Source organism: Rhinolophus hipposideros (genome assembly GCF_964194185.1).
Source record: "Rhinolophus hipposideros genome assembly, chromosome: 2".
NCBI lineage: Eukaryota > Metazoa > Chordata > Mammalia > Chiroptera > Rhinolophidae > Rhinolophus > Rhinolophus hipposideros.
The window spans coordinates 27,879,570-27,900,434 of record NC_138048.1 but is presented as its reverse complement, the minus strand read 5'-3'; the positions used below and the strand labels follow the sequence as shown (position 1 = coordinate 27,900,434).

General features: G+C 34.5%; 1 protein-coding gene across 1 annotated transcript in view; it reads right to left on the bottom strand.

Moving 5' to 3' along the window:
• Positions 1 to 20,865, bottom strand: part of EPHA6 (EPH receptor A6) — an 893,585-nt gene that overhangs the window by 525,636 nt on the left and 347,084 nt on the right.

Sequence of the window (20,865 nt, the reverse complement as noted above, 5' to 3'; positions counted from 1 at the left end):
TGGACAAATCATACTGAGGATGTGAAGTTCTCATTTGAATAAAAACGGACCATTCAGGGACCAGGGGTGGAAACCTCCCTCTATATAAGTCAGCCTCTCTGTCTTGTTGAGTCACACTTTCAGTTTCCACTGAAGACTTTGTTTCCCCTGCTGAAGTTTTAACGCTGGAGCAGAGAAGTCTCACAAGAGCAAAGTGGAGCTGTCTCCTGTGAGCTGAGCTGTGACACAGGAGCTGTGACGCTGGAGCCTGCTTGTCCAGGCCACCGCACCCAAGCTGTTTCAGGGCCAAGCTCTTTCAAAATTGAACTGTTTTCATTGAATAAAGTCTCCCCCCTTCACCGCACCCCAAATCTGGATGCTTGTTGGTATTGTCAGTGATGAAATTTTGCTCACATAATTTTTCTATTTATTATATTGAAATAAATTCACTTTAAAATTTTGAATTAGTTAAAAAGTGGGTAGACAAAATATTAAGTAATTAAGGTATATGTGCTATATACATATAGCAAAATCATAAAAATGGTATGCAAGTAACTAAATTTTCATAGAAAATCATGAACATAACATGCACATGAGTAAAGTTATGTGATGAAAAGTTTTGTTGAACCTCATTTTCTCTTTGCCTAAATCTATGCTGTCATTTTCAGTGTTCATTTTCACAGAAATGGAAAACCTAGCAAAAGGGATGCTATGCTAAATGTGCATCCAATGTTATGAATGGTAGGGGGCTTAATTATTTCTGGTTTTAAAGAAACCATTGCTGGCCATGTTCTAAATTAACACTGTCATACAAAATGAAGGAAGAATAATTTTCCAGTGACCTAGATTATGTTAAAAATGTTCAAACAAACTATCCAAAATATTTTCACAAAATGCTCTAATTAAAAATAGACAAACATCCTAATTCAACAATAAACAATCTTCTGCTTATATATTTAGGATAGAAAGAAAAAAACGCCATTTAATTTCTTGAGGTAATTTTAATTCCTAACTAAATGAGTCCCAATAAAACAACTATCTTTCTCTAGGTACATATGTTGATGAATGTTTGTATAGATCTAAATGACTGACATTCTATTGATACTAGTAATATGTTAAGCATCACTGACTATTTCTTCTAGTAGGCATAAACAATGAAGCACACACAAACACACACACGTTAAAAGCATGCTAGTTTTGATAGCTTATGTTTGATTTTATATAAATACTTTTTATAAATGACCTAGTAATTCAAGAGAAGTAAAATTATAATTTGGTTTTTCAATATCTATAAACTGTGAGTGGTGGTACATAACAACAGTCTCTTCTCTAACTTTCTAATAAATTAATTATAATACTATTATGACTAATCAAAAAAACTCTGTATCATCAAAACATTTCTCTAAACTTGTCAAAATGCAGAGTACATAAATAATATGTAATTACCCCACTAACATTTTCTTAAATAAAATATTCTTTAAAAATATTTAATTTCTAAATATAATCTTAAGACAATAATTACAAGACAATATATCATAAACTATTCAATAAATCCAGTTTATATATATTTTGTCAGTAAAAATCATTATTTTCTACTTAATTATGCAGTTTAAAATAACTGAATATATTCCATAGGATATATTTGTAATACTTTGCCAATCAACTCAAAATGTTGCACTTAACTTGAAATTTAAACATTTTTATCTAATCTATTAAAATATTTATAAATCTAATAAACCAATCAATTTATAGAGAATGTACACATTTAAATAGGGTACTTGCATTCTGTGCATTCAATATTATTTTAAATATAATTTAAATATTATCATAAAGGTCTCTGAAGTCAGTTTTTGAAAGAAAAGACCATTTAAAAAATAAACTTACTAGAAATATGTATGCTACAGGACTATACTAAACATTTAGTGGAGACAAACACTATGGATATAACTTGCTGTGGATTCTAAAAAACAAACAAACAAAAAACACCAAACTCAGAAAAAGAGATCAGATTTGTGATAACCAGAAGGAAGGGTGAGAAGAAAGAGGAATTAGAGAAAGGTGGTCAAAGGTACTGTCCTGCGGGGTGTCTGGCGGGGCGGCCTGCGGGGTCTCTGCTCCCGCTCCCCACATAAGAACACAGGACATGGTGAGGCCAAAAAGGAACACCCATGGAGCCATAGGTAGGGAAGTCATACCACTATGGTCTCACTGAAGGCTGGGTTTACACGACGTGCGACCTGCTGTCTGCTTTGCTGCCAACCGACCAACTGTCCTCGACTCTCCTTACTCTCCTTCAGTCTCCTCCTTCACTCTCCTCGGCTCCCCTCCGTAGCCGCGGCAGTTATATCAGTGACCAATGGCTTAATGGCTACAGCTGATGGCCAACCAGCCACAGCTGACGGCCATCCACTCTCTGAGCCAGGACCTCTCCACATGAGGCCGAGAGCCTGGAAACTGCTTTCTGGGGCTCTGTCCCCACAGGTACAAACTTCCAGTTATAAGATAAATGAGTAGTAAGGATGAAATATACAACATGATCACTAGAATTAATATTTCTGTATGATACATAGGAAAGTTGAGAGAGTCGATCCCAAGAGTTCTTATAAAGAAAATTGTTTTCTTTTTCTTGTATCTGCCTATATGAGATGATGGGGGTTAATTAAACCTATTGGGGTAACAGTTCCACAATATATATGTCAAATCATTATGCTGTACACATTAAACCTTATACAGTAAATCATATGAATTATTTTTAATAAAACTGGAAAAAATTAAAAATAAAAATTTATTATAAGTACCACATAAAACGTACAAGACACATAGACAAGAGCTACGGATATTGTTTTCTGTTATCAGTCATTCAAATCTCATCCATAAACATTGTTTAGCATATGAAGTAGCCACTTCTAACTTAATTTTGTGCAGCAAAATATTGTTTTATTTATTTTCTTTGGTAACTAAAACAAGAATTTAAATAATTTTTTATCTGAATAGTTTTTAGCTAATTTGCCACCTCCTTTTAGAATCCTCTTAGAGTGTTTGGAACATATCTTAAAATAGAATAGCTTAGTTATACTCAAACTGTTCTTGAGAACATCCTGATAACTGGTCTCTCAGCATTCATTTTTGCCCACTCTAATATATTCTGGAGACAGAGTAATCTTCTAAACCTGCTCTGTCCAATGATAATATAAAGTGAGCCATATATACACATTTTTTATTGTAGTAGCCACATTAAAAATAGGTATAATTAATTTTAGTAATACATTTTAATTTAACTCAATATATCCAAAACATTGTCATTTCAATGTTATCAAGCTTTTGAAATGCTTTGCATTACAGTTTTCTGGAATGTTTTTCTAGTAAGTATTTGAAACCCGTTATGTATTTAACATTAATAGCACATAACAGTTCAAACTAGCCACCGTTCAAGTGCCAAATAAGTTCATGTAGTTAGCGGTTACCATATTGGATAGAGAAATTTTGAACACATGTAAATGTGTTCATAACATTCTCGTTTAAAAAAAAATGATGACTTCCCATCATTATTACCGTTAAAGTTTAAAATATTTACCTTGGATTACAAAGTCACCCATGGGTTTGCCTTGCCTACAGTTCCAACCTCATCAGATAAAGTTGCTCCCTTCTCACACTCCTCCTGTTAAGGGTTTGCCTTTCTACAATCTATTTTCAGCCCAAAAGGCAGTGATCTCAGTAGAACATACATCAGACCATGTTACCACTGGGCTCAGAGCTTTCCAATGGCTTTTCATCCTCCTAGGGTAAAACCAATTCCCCTATTAACTGCCTGCCAAGCACTGACCCCATGCACTGTGACTCTGCTTTTCATCTTCTGTCTCTTTTTCTATCAGGTACACTGCTCCAGACACACTGGCCTCCTTTAGAATCTTGGACACCCAAAGAATGTTCCTGCTGATGGGCCTTTAGCACTTGCTCTTACCCTGCTCTCTACATGGTTTGCTCCCTCCTTTACATCAGATCTTTGTTCAAGTGTTATCATATTAATGAAGCCCTCCCACGTTAATGAAGGTTCTCTTTCTTAAATTGCAATTCCCACTAGATCCAACCATAAAATTCCGTATTACCATCCACTCTTTTTTCTGTCTCCAAAGAACTTAACATCTAACACTCGATGTGGGGACAGAGCCCGAGAGAGCAGTTTCTAGGCTCTCAGCCTCACATAGAAAGGTGCTGGCTCAGGTAGTAAATGGCCATCAACTGTGATTGGATGGCCATCAGCTGTGGCTACTTGGCCGTCAGCTATAACCTGTAAGCCATTGGCCACGAATATAACTGTCATGGCTACGCTAGCAGAAAATGGGGGCTAGCAAGAAGATGGTGGCTGGCAAGCGCGGATTGCAGTTTGCACGGTGGATTGCAGCTAGTGAGCAGAGTCGGTGGGTTGGCAGCAAAGCGGACAGCAGGTGGCACGTTGTATGAACCCAGCCTCCAGTGAGACCATAGTGGTATGACTCCACTACCAATGGCTCCGTGGGTGTTTCTTATTGGCCTCACCACATCCTGCGTTCTCATGTGGGGAGAGGGAGCAGAGACCCCGCAGGCCGCCCCGCGTGACACTGGATATGTTAATTTTTCAAGCGATGTCCCCTAAAGGTATGCTCTGTTAGGGCAGGTAGTTCTGTTTTGTTTACATACGTGTACCCAGAGCCTAGGACAGTGCCAGGCATCATTTGGCCCTCAGTGAGCATCTGGCGAATGGATTGCTGAGTAATTCCTTTAATTTCTATGAGCTCATTATGCTTTTGTCTATTTAGCCTTTTTCTCTGTTGAAAAATCACTTCTCTTCATTCCTCCCACCTTCTATTCCCCACACTCATCTTGCTAACTACCTGTCATCTTTTAAGTCTCACTTCTTTTGGAAAGCCATCCCTGACTTCCTAGAACAGTTTATTTTCTCGAAGTACCTGTGCCATTCCCATGTTAGTTATCCCTTGGCAATTACTTGTTTAATGCCTATAAGAGCCACAAGGACAGGCTGGCACAGTGCTTTTGGTAAGTAGGTGTGCAGTGCATATTTGTTTCACTGAAATGGACACTGTGTAAGTACTTTGCTAATTAAATACCTGCAGAGGATGATGCCGGTCTACTCAGTGAATGTTCTGATCATGGCATAATTCATCTTATTATAAATTTATAGTTTTAATCAATAAAGGAAGTGATAGAAGCAGTAAAGATCTTAAAAGTGATTCATCTAGAGCTCATAAATAATCATTCTAATATTGCAAGGTAGACTGGCTGTTTAAAAACAACTTTCTAATTAAAATTATTATTCATGTGAATTCAGATTTTTTTTTCCCCTTGGTGGAGATAAAGAATTTTATTACATGTTGGAGGTAACTTTATGAACATACATTATATGACTTTTTGGCCAATGCTTAAAAACAATATGCTAAATTTTGGAACTGATGTTTCTAGAGCTTTATTTATTTTTTAATTTTTATTAAATTTATTGGGATGACATTGGTTATTGAAATTATATAGGTTTCAAAGTGCACAATTCTATACTGCATCATCTATATATTGCATTTGGATGATTGTTTTAATTTCCTTACTGTTGATTGCTCTATTTAGATTTTCCAGTTCTTCCTGATGGAGGCTAGTAGCGGAGGTTATACATTTCTAAGAACTTGTCCATTTTCTCTAGGTTATTGAATTTTGTAACATGCAGCCTTTCACACTATTCATGTATGATCCATTGTGTTCCTGTGGTATCTGTCGGAACCTCCTCTTTCATTTCTGATTTTGTTTGTGTCTTTTCTCCTTTTTCCTTAGTGAGTCTAGTCAGGGGTTTGCTAATTTATTAATCATTTCAAAGATCCAGATCTTTGCTGCATTGATTTTTTTTTTAACTATTGTTGTTTTGTTCTCTATTTTATTTAATTCTGTTCTAATTTTTATTATTTTTTTTCCTTCTGCTGACTTTGGGTTTCATTTGTTCTTCTAGTTCTTTAAGATGTAATGTTAGGTTGTTTATTTGGGATTTTTTTGTTGTTTCTTCAAATAGGCCGGTAATAATATAAATTCCTCTTTTATTAGTGCTTTCACAGCATCCCAATAATTTTGATATGTTATAATTTCATTCTCACTTTGTTCTACATATCTTTTGATCTCTTCTTTTATTTCTTCTTTAACTCATCATTCTTTGGTAGCATGTGGTGTAATCTCCACATATTTGTGGTTTTCCCCACTTCCTTTTTGCAGTTGATTTCCAATTTCGAAGCTTGTATTTGGAGAATATGCTTGGTATGATTTCAGTCTTCTTAAATTTGTTCAGCCTAGTTTAGTGTCCCAACATACAGTGTATCCTTGAGAATGTTCCTTGTGCAGTAGAAAAGAAGATATAGTCTGGTGTTGTGGAATGAAAGCATCTGTAAATGTCGATTACATGGTCTAATGTGTCATTTAAAGCTATATTTCCTAATCGGTTTTCTGTTAGGATGATCTATCCCTAGCTCTCTATGGCATATTTAGGTCCCCAACAAAAATTGTGTTTTTGTCAGTTTCTCTCTGTAGTTCTGCTATTAGCTGCTTTGTATATTTTGGTGCTCTCTGATTGGGAGCATATATAGTTATAAGGGTTATATCTTCTTGCTGCATTGCCCCTTTATCAGTATGAAATGTCCTTCTTTGTCTTTTGTTAACCTTTTTTATCCTGAAGTTTGTTTTGTTATATATGACTATACCCACTTTTCTCTGGATGCGACTGGCTTGGACAATTGTTTTCCACCCTTACACTTTGAGTCTGTAATTGCCATTGCAGCTCTGATGTGTCCATTGAAGGCCGCCTATGGTTGGGTTTTATTTTTTAATCTAATCCACTACTCTGTGCCTTTTAATTGGTGAGTTCAGTCCATTTACATTTAGGGTGATGATTGATATATGAGGATTTTTTATAGCTATTTTATCTTCTGTTTTCTGGTAGCTCAGTGTCTCCATTGTTTCTTTGCCTTTGTGTTTCTGTGTATTATTTTAGTTTGGTGGTACTCTATGATTTTTTTCATTTGTGTTCTCTCTTTTTTTATGTTATATGTGTCTCAATTCTGGATTTTTTTTTTTGAGTTTTTACCATTAAGTGTATGTAAAAGATAGTTTCATATATACAGTAGTCCTTTTTCTTCAGCAAGAATCTTATCTCCATTTTCCTTTGCAAATTCAGACCTTCATCCCATTTCCATTTTATGATTTTGTTGTCACACATTATCCCTATTTATGCTGTGAGTTTATTTCCGAGTTGTAGTAGCAAATTTTCTTCTTCTTCTTTTTCTTTTTTATATTTTATCTTCTTTAAACTTGATGCTATATTTAAGTGTAGAGTACCTAATTCTGAGTAGAGATTGCCATTTCCTGCTTCTGTCTGTCTGTTAGCCTTCTTATTCATAATTTTGTACACTTCTGAGTTTTTGTTTCAGGTAAAATAGTGCAAATACAAATTGGATATTAGTGTTGCAGCTCCATAGGCTATTCCTGATTTCAAATATTTGTGTACCTCAAAATTGCCTTTGAAAGCCTTAAAAATTTGAATGTATAACATATACTTAAATTCTAAAATGACTACTTTTTTAATATTAGAGTTTGGATTGTTATTTTAATTAAAAATTAAGTCTATGCTGTTAAAAATATTAGAAAACCACCGTTGTTCCAGGCAGTAACATTCTTTTTATATAGCACACATAATTGGTATACAGCATGAACTTCTTTTACTTTAATCACATTAAATTATGACTATCGTTTCCCATTATCACCTCAACTTCTTTAAATACACAAGCCAGACATGAGCCTTCCCATTCTTACATCCATAATGCTTAGCATATTGCAAGTATATTATTTTTTATAAATGCTTAAAAAATTGTGTGAGTGAATGAATAAATGATTACTTCACTAATATCTAATATGAGATTACAACACTGTAAATAGAATGATCACTCTATACATCCTTTCAGTTAGTAGACTTAGGTTTTGTTTGTTTGTATTTTTATTAAAATGGGATATGAGTACCTAATTCTTGAGAATTTTTAAATTGCGCTTTTGTACATCCTCTTTCTCTATTTCTTTCTTATTTCCCTGTTTCTAGGGTAAATAAGCTTCATTTCCAAAAAACAAACCACCCATGATAAGAATATTTTCCAACACATGTCAGTACTGCACAGAATACGTTTTTTTCTAAAAACTCACAATGATGTAAGAAAGTACTCTAACCTACTCTAACCTTTCACCTAGTAATACATATAATTAATGCTAATCATTATTTTATCTTTTAATAACATGTGAATTTAAATATCACAGTTACTTTAATTGATATTTCCTACTTTCTACTACTGTCCATATTTTATTCATGTTTTTATTGGCCATTTGGTTATACTTGTGTATGAATTGCCTTTTAGGCCTTTCTTCTTTTTCAGTTGGTTACTTGTCATTTCTGTAGAGAACAATCCCACGCTTCCTTTCAAGTAGGTGGAATAGGTTTAGTTCTGGATTCTCATTTCTATTTCATTGGTCTGTATGTCTGCTTTTCTGCCAGTACAAGACAAGTAATAACAAGTGGTTGGAGAGATTGTGGAGAAAAAGGAACCCTCATAGACTGTGGTGGCAATGTAAATTGGTGCAGCTACTATGGGTAAAACTATGGAGTCTCCTTACAAAATTAAGAATAGAATTACTATATGACTCAGCAATCCATCTTTTGAGTATCTACCCAAAAAGTCTGAAAACTTTTATCTGTAAAATATATGTACCCCTATGTTCATTTCAGTATTATTTACAGTGGCCAAGACATGCAAAGTATCCTTTGATTGATAATTGGATAAAGAAGATGTGAAATATATATATATATATATATATATATACACACATATATATGTATACATATACATATATATGTATATGTATATATCACATCTTCTTTATCCAATTTATATATATATATATATATATCCTATTATATATATGTATATATAATAGACTATTACTTGGTCATAAGAAAAGATGAAATACAGCCACTTGCTACAATGTGTATGGATTTCGAGATTACCAAGTTAAGCAAAATAAATCAGAGAAAACGTTGAGAACTATATGACTTCATTCATACGTGGATGGATGTAAAATTGAAAATGACATAAAAAGAAACAAAAACTCATAGAAACAGACAACAGTTTAATGGTTACCAGAGTGTAAGGGCAGTGAGAGAGGGTGATAGAAGAGGGTGATGATGGAAAGTGAACTGACTCTGGGTGGTGAGCACACAATGTGATATATAGATGATGTATTATAGAATTGTAAACTTGAAACCTATATAATTTGACTAACCAATGTCACCCTAATAAATTTAATAAAAATTAACTAAAACAATGATGGTGGAGTAGGTAAACACTATGCTTGCCTTCTTCTACAACCACACCAAAATTACAACTAAACTGCAAAACAGCATCATTGAGAACAGCCTGAATTCTAGCTGAACAGCAGTTATATCCTATAACTAAGGATATACAGAAGAAGCCATGTAGAGAACGGTAGGAGGACCAGAGATGAGAACAGGGGCGACCAAGGTGAGTTGGTTAAAAATCAAGGGATATCTTGGCTGTGGATGTCCCCCCTGAGGAGAGAGGGTTTCCACTTCCACACCAGTGGTGAGGAAGCAGCTCGAAAGGCACCATGGGTATACAGGTAGAAATTGAATTGTCTGGCTTCAGCGCCAGGGCTGGAGGGGAAGCCTTCTCCCAGACGAAAGTGCTGGCAGAAGCCATTTTTACTTTGTTGTGTCCTCCCACATCCAGTCTACATGTGCTAGCAAGCACCATATCTGAGTCTTCTAATTACCCTTCACTTCTAATACCCTTCACCAGGGCCCTGGTGATTCCCTGAGACCCTGCCCCACCCAACTTGTGGGCCCACCCAAGCTGCTTCCAGTGACTTTTCCAAACAAATGGCCTGTCTTGGCTCATCCTGCAGACATTCCTAAAATTTCACAAAGGTTCACAAACCCCCAAAAAGCAGCATCCACTTTGGTGTGTCCTGTACCTCTTGCTAAGCAGCCTCAACAAATATTTAGAAATATTTGTGAAATGATTTCTTCATTTTTTTGTTGCCATGTACCTACTGATAATAGTAGCAAGAATGTTAAAAGAATAAATACAATGTAACTTGGTAATAGTGGATCTATAAAATGCAAAGTATATAAATATTCTCATAAAATTAGATTATAATAAATATTCTAAGTTAAAATATAGTTTTCTATTTCAAAAGTTTGAGGTATGATTGCAAAATATGGTGAATGTTTAAATTAAAAAAAATTATTACAGTGAAGGACAAAATGCCATAAATAGTCCTCAAAATGCTCCCCCTTGCTTTGAATACACTCATCCCATTGTTCTTGCCACTTTCTGAAGCAGTTCTGGAAATCCTCTTTCCTGAGTGTCTTTCGGTGTGTTGTCATTTTTGCCTTGATGTCTTCTAATCTATTCAAAACATTTACCTTTCATGGTCATTTTGAGTTTGGGGAAGAACCAGAAGCTGCATGGTGCCAGATGTGGTGAATAAGGTGGATGAATACACACCATAATGTTTTTATTTGACAGAAATTGCCATACCAGAAGCTTTGTGTGACAGGGATCCTTTCCGTTGTGATAACAAAATATGGTGAATGCTGCTGCTGAGTGCCATCCAACAGAAAGGCAGGGACCTTCAATACAGGAAGTGGTGTGTGGAAATTTAGTAACTGTGTGACAAGTTTCAACTTGTTCAGTGCAGTTAGTCAGGTGTGAGCTACGATTGAGAGAAAGTGTGTTTTAAAATGTGCTGTAAATCATTCTCCATCATGACAATGCTCTGTGTCACACATTGCTTCTGGTTTATGGCCATTTCTGTCAATAAAAACATTATGGTGTGTTCTCATTCACTGTGTGCCCTCATCTTATTCATTGGATCTGTCGCGGTGTGACTTCCAGCTCTTCCCCAAAGTAAAAATGATTTAGGACATCAAGACAGCCATAACAGCACAACTAAAGACACTCGTGAAAGAGGACTTCCAGAACTGCTTCAGAAAGTGGCAGAACAATGGGATCAATGTATTCAAAGAGAGGGGGAATACTTTGAGCTGGATTAATGGCAATGTGTCTTTTACCATAATAATTTTTTAAAATTTAAACATTCACTGTATTTTTGATCACACCTCCTATGTTTATGTAATTGCTTAAGTAACAATAAAGGATACACATATTATAAAGGTCAAAGTAATTTTTACAGAAAAGCATGTGTTAAAGGCACATGCAATATGAGTATAGTTATTGAAATACCAATAATAGTTATAAAGTACACACCTTGTAATATGATTTCCCTTACAAATGTTGGAAATACTATTGTCTTCAGAAAACTGAAGTCTCTGGGTATTGAGTGAAATACATTTGGAAAGTACTTACACACACACACACACACACACACACACACATTTTGTCTCTGCTAAAACAAAATCAAGAAGTGTATGCCTATTGTACATATACTTTATTTTAAAAATTGAATGACTAGGCCTATATTGCTAGCAATGGTTTTAGATTTATTTTTATTATCAGAGAACTCTAAGACAAAGGACCATGAGAAATCCTAGTTGGCATATCATGCTGTTCTCATCACTTGATGAAATGATGAAATCATTCAATGATTAAATGTTTAAATCATTCTCATTATTGGATGAAATATTAAACTGTGTCTTGTGTGACAGGAACTGATATTAATATAATTGAATGTCTTTACCTAATCAATGTTCAATAATCTGTAAGTTCAGATAAACCTGAATGATGTGTCAGTAAAATATATGATCTACATTATTTCTCAAAATATTGGAATTCACAAAATTTAAGAAATTGGGATAGGTAGTATCATTATTGTTTTCCTAGATGCTGTTCTGTAGTTATAAAAATTAAATTTTGTCATCATGTAAGTAGAGAAGGCAGGGGAGATTAGACAATTAAAAAAAAGTAACAGAAAAGGGAAGAAAAACACACCCTAAAACCTAAGGATAAGTAAACATAATTTTTGTGTTTCTTCAGAAAAATCTGTTGATAACAACCCAAGGAAAACCTCAAGACCAAATACAAGTTTATTAATAATAAATTGTGGATTATGCTTCAAAATATTCAACCTAACCTTCCTTGCTGGGGGGCTACTATAAAATCCACATGAGATAATGTATATATAGTGTTCTGCTACTAATTCCAGTTTCTCACTGCCACTAAATAAATATTTAAGTGGACTTCCTCTTGAATAAGAAAACAGAAAAAAATCAGACCTAAAAGAATATACTGCTGGTTACATGACTTTCATCCTAAAGAATCAGAGGAAGGGGCTTTTGTTCTGGAAAATATGGAATAAGCACACTGCTTCCTCTTTCTCCTGTTTATCTATAAACTCTGGGCAGAATACCCCCAGCAGATATTTTGAGTACTCTGAAAAAGTAAGTAAAAGCAGGACTATTGGAGACCAAAGTCTGAAGTACTACTGACTTCCTTACTCCCCGGTCCCCCAAACCGACACTTGAACTGTAGTCTGGACTGAATAGACTGAAGAGCTAAAGTGGAACCAGGTCACAGACAGAGCTCACCTTAACTGTGGAAGTGGGAAATGGAACTCCTAATAGGAGAGAATAGGAGAGAATCTGGAAATTCCTCCTTCTTTTCTCTCTCTCCCCTTGTTTCCCTCCCTCCCTCCCTCTCTCCCTCTCGCTCTCCCTTTCTTTTCCCCCCTCTGTTTTCTCATGCCTAGACTTCAAGCATTCATGTGATGGTGGTGGTGGCCAATAATGGGAGTTCACAAGAGCCAAAATTCTTAAGAAGGGAAAACTTCCTCTTTCTTCCCTGAAACTGGTTCTGAGTGGGTGGAGTCAACCTCCATTACATTTATTTTCTAACTGGCCTTCTCTCCCTTGGCCCTTAATGCAGATCTAGTTGCAGAAGTCCACCGCAAAGTAGAATAAATAAAGCCCCAGCCAGCCTTCTAGCCAAGAGACATTAGACAGGAGTCATAGGGAACTAGAAAGTACAGGGAAGAATATGGAGAGAGAGGAGCTTTGGAAAGCAATCCCTTACACTTGTGTAAAAACTCCTGGGCCAAACTGCATATATGTGGATCTGATCCCATTTGACATACCAAAGACTTTCAGTACTGACCCAAAAGACCACTGCCAGGTCTCAGACCAGCAGTAAGGTATTAAACTTTTGGTTATGTAAAGAAGAGAACACCAACTTAGAAACTATGTACTGGGATTTTTTTTTCTGGTTTTTGTTTATTTGTTTTACTATGTAACACAATAACATAAACAGGGATATATACTGGCTATCCCATGTAAGTTGCCATTAGCAAGCATAAAGTGGATATAATAGGTCTTAGTTTTATCTTCCACAATCTTTTCTCATTTATAGATTCATTATTAATATGTTAAAGATAATCAGAAAAAAAGCACATTCATTGAAGACATGGACAAGTGTTACAGACAAGAAATTACTTGGAATATAGTCAGAAATACTTTAGTAGTCTGAGACTAGTGACATGCAAAGTTAAAATCCTAAAGTTGTTTCTAGTGTTAGAGTTAGGTAAGTGATTTTATTCTGGAGTTAAGGTATGAAGACCAAAACGTATGTATTAGTAGTTTGCAGGATTAGACCCCATTTTTATTTTTATTACTACTTTGAATACAATCTGGTAATAATCCTGGCATAACATGAAAAGCTAACAATATTTTTTCTATAGATCACTTTTTCTGTGTTCCAAAAATTCATCTTCTAAAGTAATTTGTATTTAATTTGGTGCTCTCAGGTATGTTTTATTCAACCAAACTTCAGCCTAAATTAATACTACTTCTTTTATATTTAGCACTGCTTTTAAAAAATGTGCTTGTTGAATCTGTCATCATATTTTCAGGTACAACAAAATAAAATGCTATTTAACAGTTTATCCCCTAATCAGAGATTCTTATTCCTATTTCACTATTTTTTTGTACACATCCAGTAGTGGCAGTTTCTAATGTTTTCTTTCAATATTTATTTCTTGCATACTCCTTAAACCAGAGGAGTAAATTTGTTTTTATGAATAAATAAAACCATTCACTAAGAGAAAACACCCAATGATTTACTGTAAGACATATTAGTAATAATAGCTACAGCAAAACCATTTATACATGTTGAGCAATCAGAATGAGCCAGAAACTGTGCAAAGCATTTGTATACAATTTTTCAATTATTCTTACAAACATTAGTTACAAAGAATAATAAAGAATACAGTCTTTGGAACTAGATGACATGGCTTTGAGTTCTGTTTCTGTATTTTACTAACTCTGTCACTTGAGGCAACTTATTTTTTGTGAATCATTTTTTTCTCATCTGTAAAATGGGGATAAATGATAGACCCTAACTTAGAAGTTGTGAGGATTTAATGAATTAATATGTATAAAGTGATCAGAAGGGGGGGCCTAACATTATATTATTTAGATGTGGAAACTGAAGTTAAGTGATGTTAAGTAACTTGCTATGGCAGATTATGATTTCCAAAAAGGGCCTCAAACAATATATCCCACTCTACATACATCATAAAAAGGCAATGGAGCTGCTGTCTGTTCTGCGATGCTTCCTTTTAGAAGTTAGCCAACATGCCCAGGGTAAGGCCCAGCAGCCTGGAGAGGCTCCTGTGGAGAACTGAGGCCCTTGGCCCACAGCTCTGGCCGGGCTCCCTGATGGCAGCCAGCACCACCTGCTGGCCAGGCGCGTAAACTCAGGAATATAGTCCTCCAGGCCCAGTGGAGCCACCTCAGCTGATGCTGACGAACTGTACTTGCTGAACCTTGCCCAGCTTACAGATTTATAAGCAAAATAAATTACGGTTGTGTTCTAAGTCACTAAGTTTTTTTGAGGGGTGGCATTTTCTTATGCAGCACTGAGTACCTGGAACACTTGCTCAAGGTCATAGGTAGGAAAGCCAAGAGTTACGGCCTATGTCCATTCTAATCCATAATCTCACCATGGAGTACGTTGGTTACCCATTGTTTTTGGAACGGCATGACTACTTTGTAATCTAGAGCAGTGGAATGAACAACAACTTTTAAAGGACAGTTGGTGATAGTATTTGGGTTACAAATAACTGTTGTAATAAAAGAACACTCTACTGTGAGATTTAATTGACAGATGTGGTCTTAACTAATGGTTTCTAAGTTTTCTTAGATACTTTCTTTTTTGTAAAAAGCAAAAGAAACATAACTTTATTCAGATCGTTAGAAATAAAAATGTATTCCACAACTTTTATTTCAGGAAAAAATGCTTTATGTAATCACTTCATTTCATGGAAAAAGCAAACAAGATGTTTTTATCTTTCAACCTACAATTGAAAAACAGATTCATCATACAATGTTTGTATGCATGATTTGAACACTTTCACCAAACTCACTGATCACTGTTCAAAGTCTCATGTGCTCTGACAACTCAGTCAAGTTAGACAACTGTATCTTCTGCTAGCTTAGCAACAAATTTACAATCCATCCTTCAATCCGACAATTGTGAATGTCCTGTGGTCATCTATTGGTGGCATTTTTGTAGCTGAATTGTGCAAAAAAACTAATGTAAAAGTTATTGAATTGTATACTGTAAAATCTTACTAATAAGAAAAGTATAAACTTTCTTTTTATGGAGTTACTAAACATTGATAATAGATATAATCATCACAACTTATTGTTCAATACAAATTGATGTTTTTCAAACATTATTCTATTTAAGTCTTGTAAAATCAGTGATGTAGGTATTAATATCTTCATTTCACAAATAAGAAGATAAAGCCCCTAACAGTTGTTCAAGGTCACAGAGATGATATATGAACAAGGCAGGATTTGAAGCCAGGCTTCTGTGATTCCTTAGCTCAAAATACAGGACATATCTTGTTGTTATACAAATATATATGCATATACATAAACATGCACATATATATATACATATATGTATATGTATATATATATATATGTAAAATATATGAAGATATCCCTGGCGATACTTATGTATATTTATCTCTTCCTCTGTAACTTATTATTGCAATTATCATTTGCATTCTGCCTTTTGACACATGTTATTTCTTACTTTCATATAAAAAGACATGCAAATTACTTAAAAATAAGTTTTCTGTATATGCCATTGCACTGGGACAATACTGAAGACACAGCAGAGGCTCAAATATAAGCTGCATGGATTCCCTACATACATAATTAATATAGTCAAAATTATGTGAGAATGTGACAGAATAAAGTTTAGCAAAATATTCACCATCTGCTTTTCTTAAAAATTGTAAAGATAAAATACTACATTATGACTTACAACTTCTAAACTTCTTAATTGAATGTATCGTTTCCCATAAACAAGTATCAAATAATATATCTTCCTCTTTTCCAGAGAAGCTTGAAATGATTACTTACTCGTATATCATTGGTTGAAATGTGAATGGATCCTTCCTATATATTTCTGCAATAAAGATCCCTGTATTTTACAGTTCAACTGTAATGCTTAAATATCATAATGATACTTTGTATTTCACTTTGTATTCAGTATCAGTATTAATATTTGCATGTTGAATGGCAACTAATCCTATTACTAAACAGTAGTTTATTTACCATATTTCTATTAATATTTTTAAGTAGCTTTCCAAAACCTACGTTTACATTTCATTGGAATGTTCCATAAATATTGAATTGAAGCAAACTTGAACAGCATCTTTTACCCAGTACAAGTACCTATATTGATACAGCACAGTTTGGATGTGACAGATTCTCATGGATCACAAGCGCACACTCAAGGGTGAAATGCTGTATGTGGCAATAAGACACTCAAGATTCAGAATATGTAATGCATTTCTTGCAATAGCTCTATATGGCTATGTGATCAGCAGAAATTAGGATGTGAAGGTTTTACACGTGATGTGTCTGATCAGAATATGGTTTCTTGATTTGGCTCATATCTAGTTCCACACATGCAGAACTATTAATGCTATTGGCCTGAGCCTGAATTTCCCAATGACTATTTTACACTCAGGCAGATCTGGAAGCTAGTGCTTGGATGATCCAATTTGCATGGCAAGCAGGATCCCCTCTCATAACATCAGTTATAGCCTTTCATGAACTCAGAGTAACTGTTTCTGTTAAAAAACCTAGAACAAAGAGGCAGTTTTCTATTATGGAGCTTTAAATCCTATTAATCAGCAGCTATACGCATACTACATTTTATGAAAGTCTTTTGTGCAAATATTTTGTATATGTATGTATACAAGTTCAAACACAGTGGAACAATTCTTAGCAGACCTTCCTCTGTAATATATTTTATACATTTGTATATCAGAGTTCCTTAAGTTGGGATGCACTCTAGATACTAAGGTAAAATAGGCCATGGGCCCAAAACAACTGCATTATGAACATGTACCAATTTGTTTGTCTCTTCTCTCATCCAAGCGCACATTGCACATGCCTCCATTATAGCAGGTATTTGTTTTGTAATGGCTTGATTCCATGACCACCACAACGGTGTGTGAACACTTGTGAGAAGGAAATATCATTGTATTAAAATTCCATCCTCTAATACAGTGCTTAGTACATATCAAGTGCTCAACAAATATTTGTTAAAAAAATAACAAAATGAATTAGTGGTCTTTGATATTCTTTGACCTACACAACTAAAATTTTATATTCAGTAAATATTACTAAATTATAAATATGCTGATACAACTTCATTAATGGGGCAAGAACACTTGCAAGACACCTGTTTTTGCCCAATTAACATAACATTTTTCTATGTCTGTTAGCAAAGAAATATCATATTCAAGACAATTTAGAAAATTAATCCTAAATTGTAATACATGCTTTTATTTTGAAACCTGGAATTTTAGAGCTTTTTTCTCAAATTGCCATATTGATGAATACAAGCACATCCCGTGTTTATTTTAATTTGAATGCATATGTAATTTTCCCTTTTTACACTTTCACAAACTGGAGAATTAATATAAAAATAATGGTGCTTTTGCAAAAACCATTTAGCTGATACTGCAATTTCAAGTACAATCACCTTTGATTATTCTCAAGTGGAACAATTTTGGTAAATGTAGGAGTATAGTTGACGGCAGTTATTATTCACTCAACATATGACAGAGAAGGCAGGAGTATAGATTATTCAAGACCCCGTCCCTGAAGAGGTAATCAGTATACAACACGAGTTATATAATATTAGGCACCATGTGATTAAATACCTCATGAAAGGTACAGATAATAAATGGCTGGAGTTTCAAGAAGAAACATATTAATGTAAGGTGGAGTAGCTAAAATTGGCCTAAAGATGTGGCATTTTAACTGGTCTTTTCCTATGGAAATGTAGAATGGAAAGAAGAATGAGGGAAAAAATGTTGAAATGAAGATAAGTATCACAAGTTCCTAAACAGAGTGGAAACCAAGTCAGATAAAATGAAGAGTTGACAGTGGAAAGAAGACAGATATAAAGTAGTTAAGAAGAAATAGTTATCAAGAGTCTTCTTAGATAATTTAAAGAATTTCATATTTACACTAAAGTACACAGAGGTGTTTAAACAAAGGTACACGAGTTATTTAAACTGTAGTCTACTGACAGTGTACCAGATTTATTAAAGAGGTATGCTCCAAGAAAGAGGTGCCCTGGTGGGAGACCAAGACCTTGATCCTGAGAAGAAATGTTTAACAACTAAACAAAGGTGGTAGTGCTGAAAAGAGGAAAAAGTGGTATTGTGAAGAGAACAGATTTTAAAAATAGTGTAGACAAAGAACAAGGTATAATTTCAGTTTAAACATGCTTATTAAATACATTTAATATACTTGAATTAAGTCGGTGACGTTGACTGTATCATTGTGGATAGGATCTGGGACTTCTGACAAAGAAATCTCATATTCAAATCCCATTGGTTGAAACATATTGTCTTAAGTATGTTATTTAACCCGTGCAAGTTGGAATTTACTTATCTGTTAAGTGGAGTGAGAACAGACCTACCAGTTGGGAAGATGCACACTATAATTTATGTAATGTGTTTAGCTGGTGCCTCGCTTGTTAAAGCACTGGATAAAAGCTAGATCCATAAGTTTTAAGGTCAGTCTGCCCACAAAAATTCACAATGCCAAGAAATGAACTCTCCTGTATCCAAACTAGTCAAACAGCTGTAATGACTAACCAAATACAGTCATGTGACATATAACGAACAACATTTTGGTTAACGGACTGCATAAATGAAAGTGGTCCCATGAGGTTATATAATGCAGCTGAAAAATTCCTATTGCCTAGAGGTCTTAGTTGTCCTACATCATAGTGCAAAGCACTACTTACATGTTTGTGGTGATGCTGGTGTAAACAAACCTACTGCACGGCCAATTGTATAAGAAGTATAGCACATACAATTACATTCAGTACAAAATACTTGATAGTAATAAATGACTATGTTACTGGTTTATGTATTTACTATACTATACATTTTATTATTATTTTAGAGTATACTCATTTACTAATAAAAAGTGTTTGCTGTAAAACATTATGCCATGTTACACCAGCAGCAGCTTACTACGTCTCATAATTACTACATATCTTGATTGCGTCATTTTCTCCTGTGCTTGATTTCATCTTGTGTTGTTTTGTCCAGTCACATGCTGTATATATAGGTTTATAGCGCAGGAACAATAGGCTATACCATATACAACTGAGGTGTGTAGTGGGCTGTACCATCTAGGATTGTGTGAGTGTACTCCATGATGTTTGCACACAACAATATTGCCTAACTCAGGACGTACCCCCATCATTAAGAGGCACATGACTGTATCTCAGTCATGTATATCATAAATAAATTGCCATTTCCCAATAAATGAAATTTAAAATGCAAAGTATAATACTGTAATTATAATAAAATATATTCTAATTTAAATAATCAGAAAAAGCACTTTAGAAATTAACAGGCTTAAGCTTTGCGATGTCTGATTTTTATGCAAATATTCATACTCGATATTTTTAACTTTTATATTCCCTCACAGTAAATCAAACCAAATGAACCCAAATTTTAAAAAATGATGGGTTAGGTTTGCTTTGTGGCAAAAGGTAACCCAGGAGAAAGAAGTCTTTCCATAATTCCAACTCAGTGAAATAAAAGTTCTTGTTTTAGACACCGACAAGTGAATTTAATTTGCTGGTAACCTAATTTGCTTATTGAAGTCAGTCCAAGATTTATAACCAAGTTACATACATATAAATGCCCAATTTTTATGTGTACTTTTAAGAAAATATAAGTCTAGTAGATAGCTGTACAACATAGCCAACAAACATTTCTCCTCTTATCCTTTGGGAAGATCATACCTTCTAAACCACTCTAATTGACTCATCTTAAAGATTTATAGGGAAAACCTGCCTGTTTTAAGTGAATCCACCAGAAACCTATTCTAGCATGGATTTACTCAACAAATATCAGGGGTGCCAAAAAAATGTATATACATGACTTGTATTCATCTTTTGTTATCGGTATATATTGAGTATTACAGTTTTAATAATTTTTTTCCTTTCTTAAAATGTGTATACATTTTTTGGCACCCTCTGTATATAATTTATTTAATATATATCGAGTATACAGTGAAACGTCATACATACAATCTCATTCAATCAGGATACCTCTACTGGACCCTGGACATCAAATTTCTGCAGTGTTCTCAATCACTTTCAATACTTCTCTCTTAGTTCTATAATAAACATGATCTTTGTTCACAGAAAGAGAGCCTTTTTTTAGTGTAATAAAGGAGTTTCTTGCATAAAGAATATATAAATTCTGACAATTAATTTCGGGAAC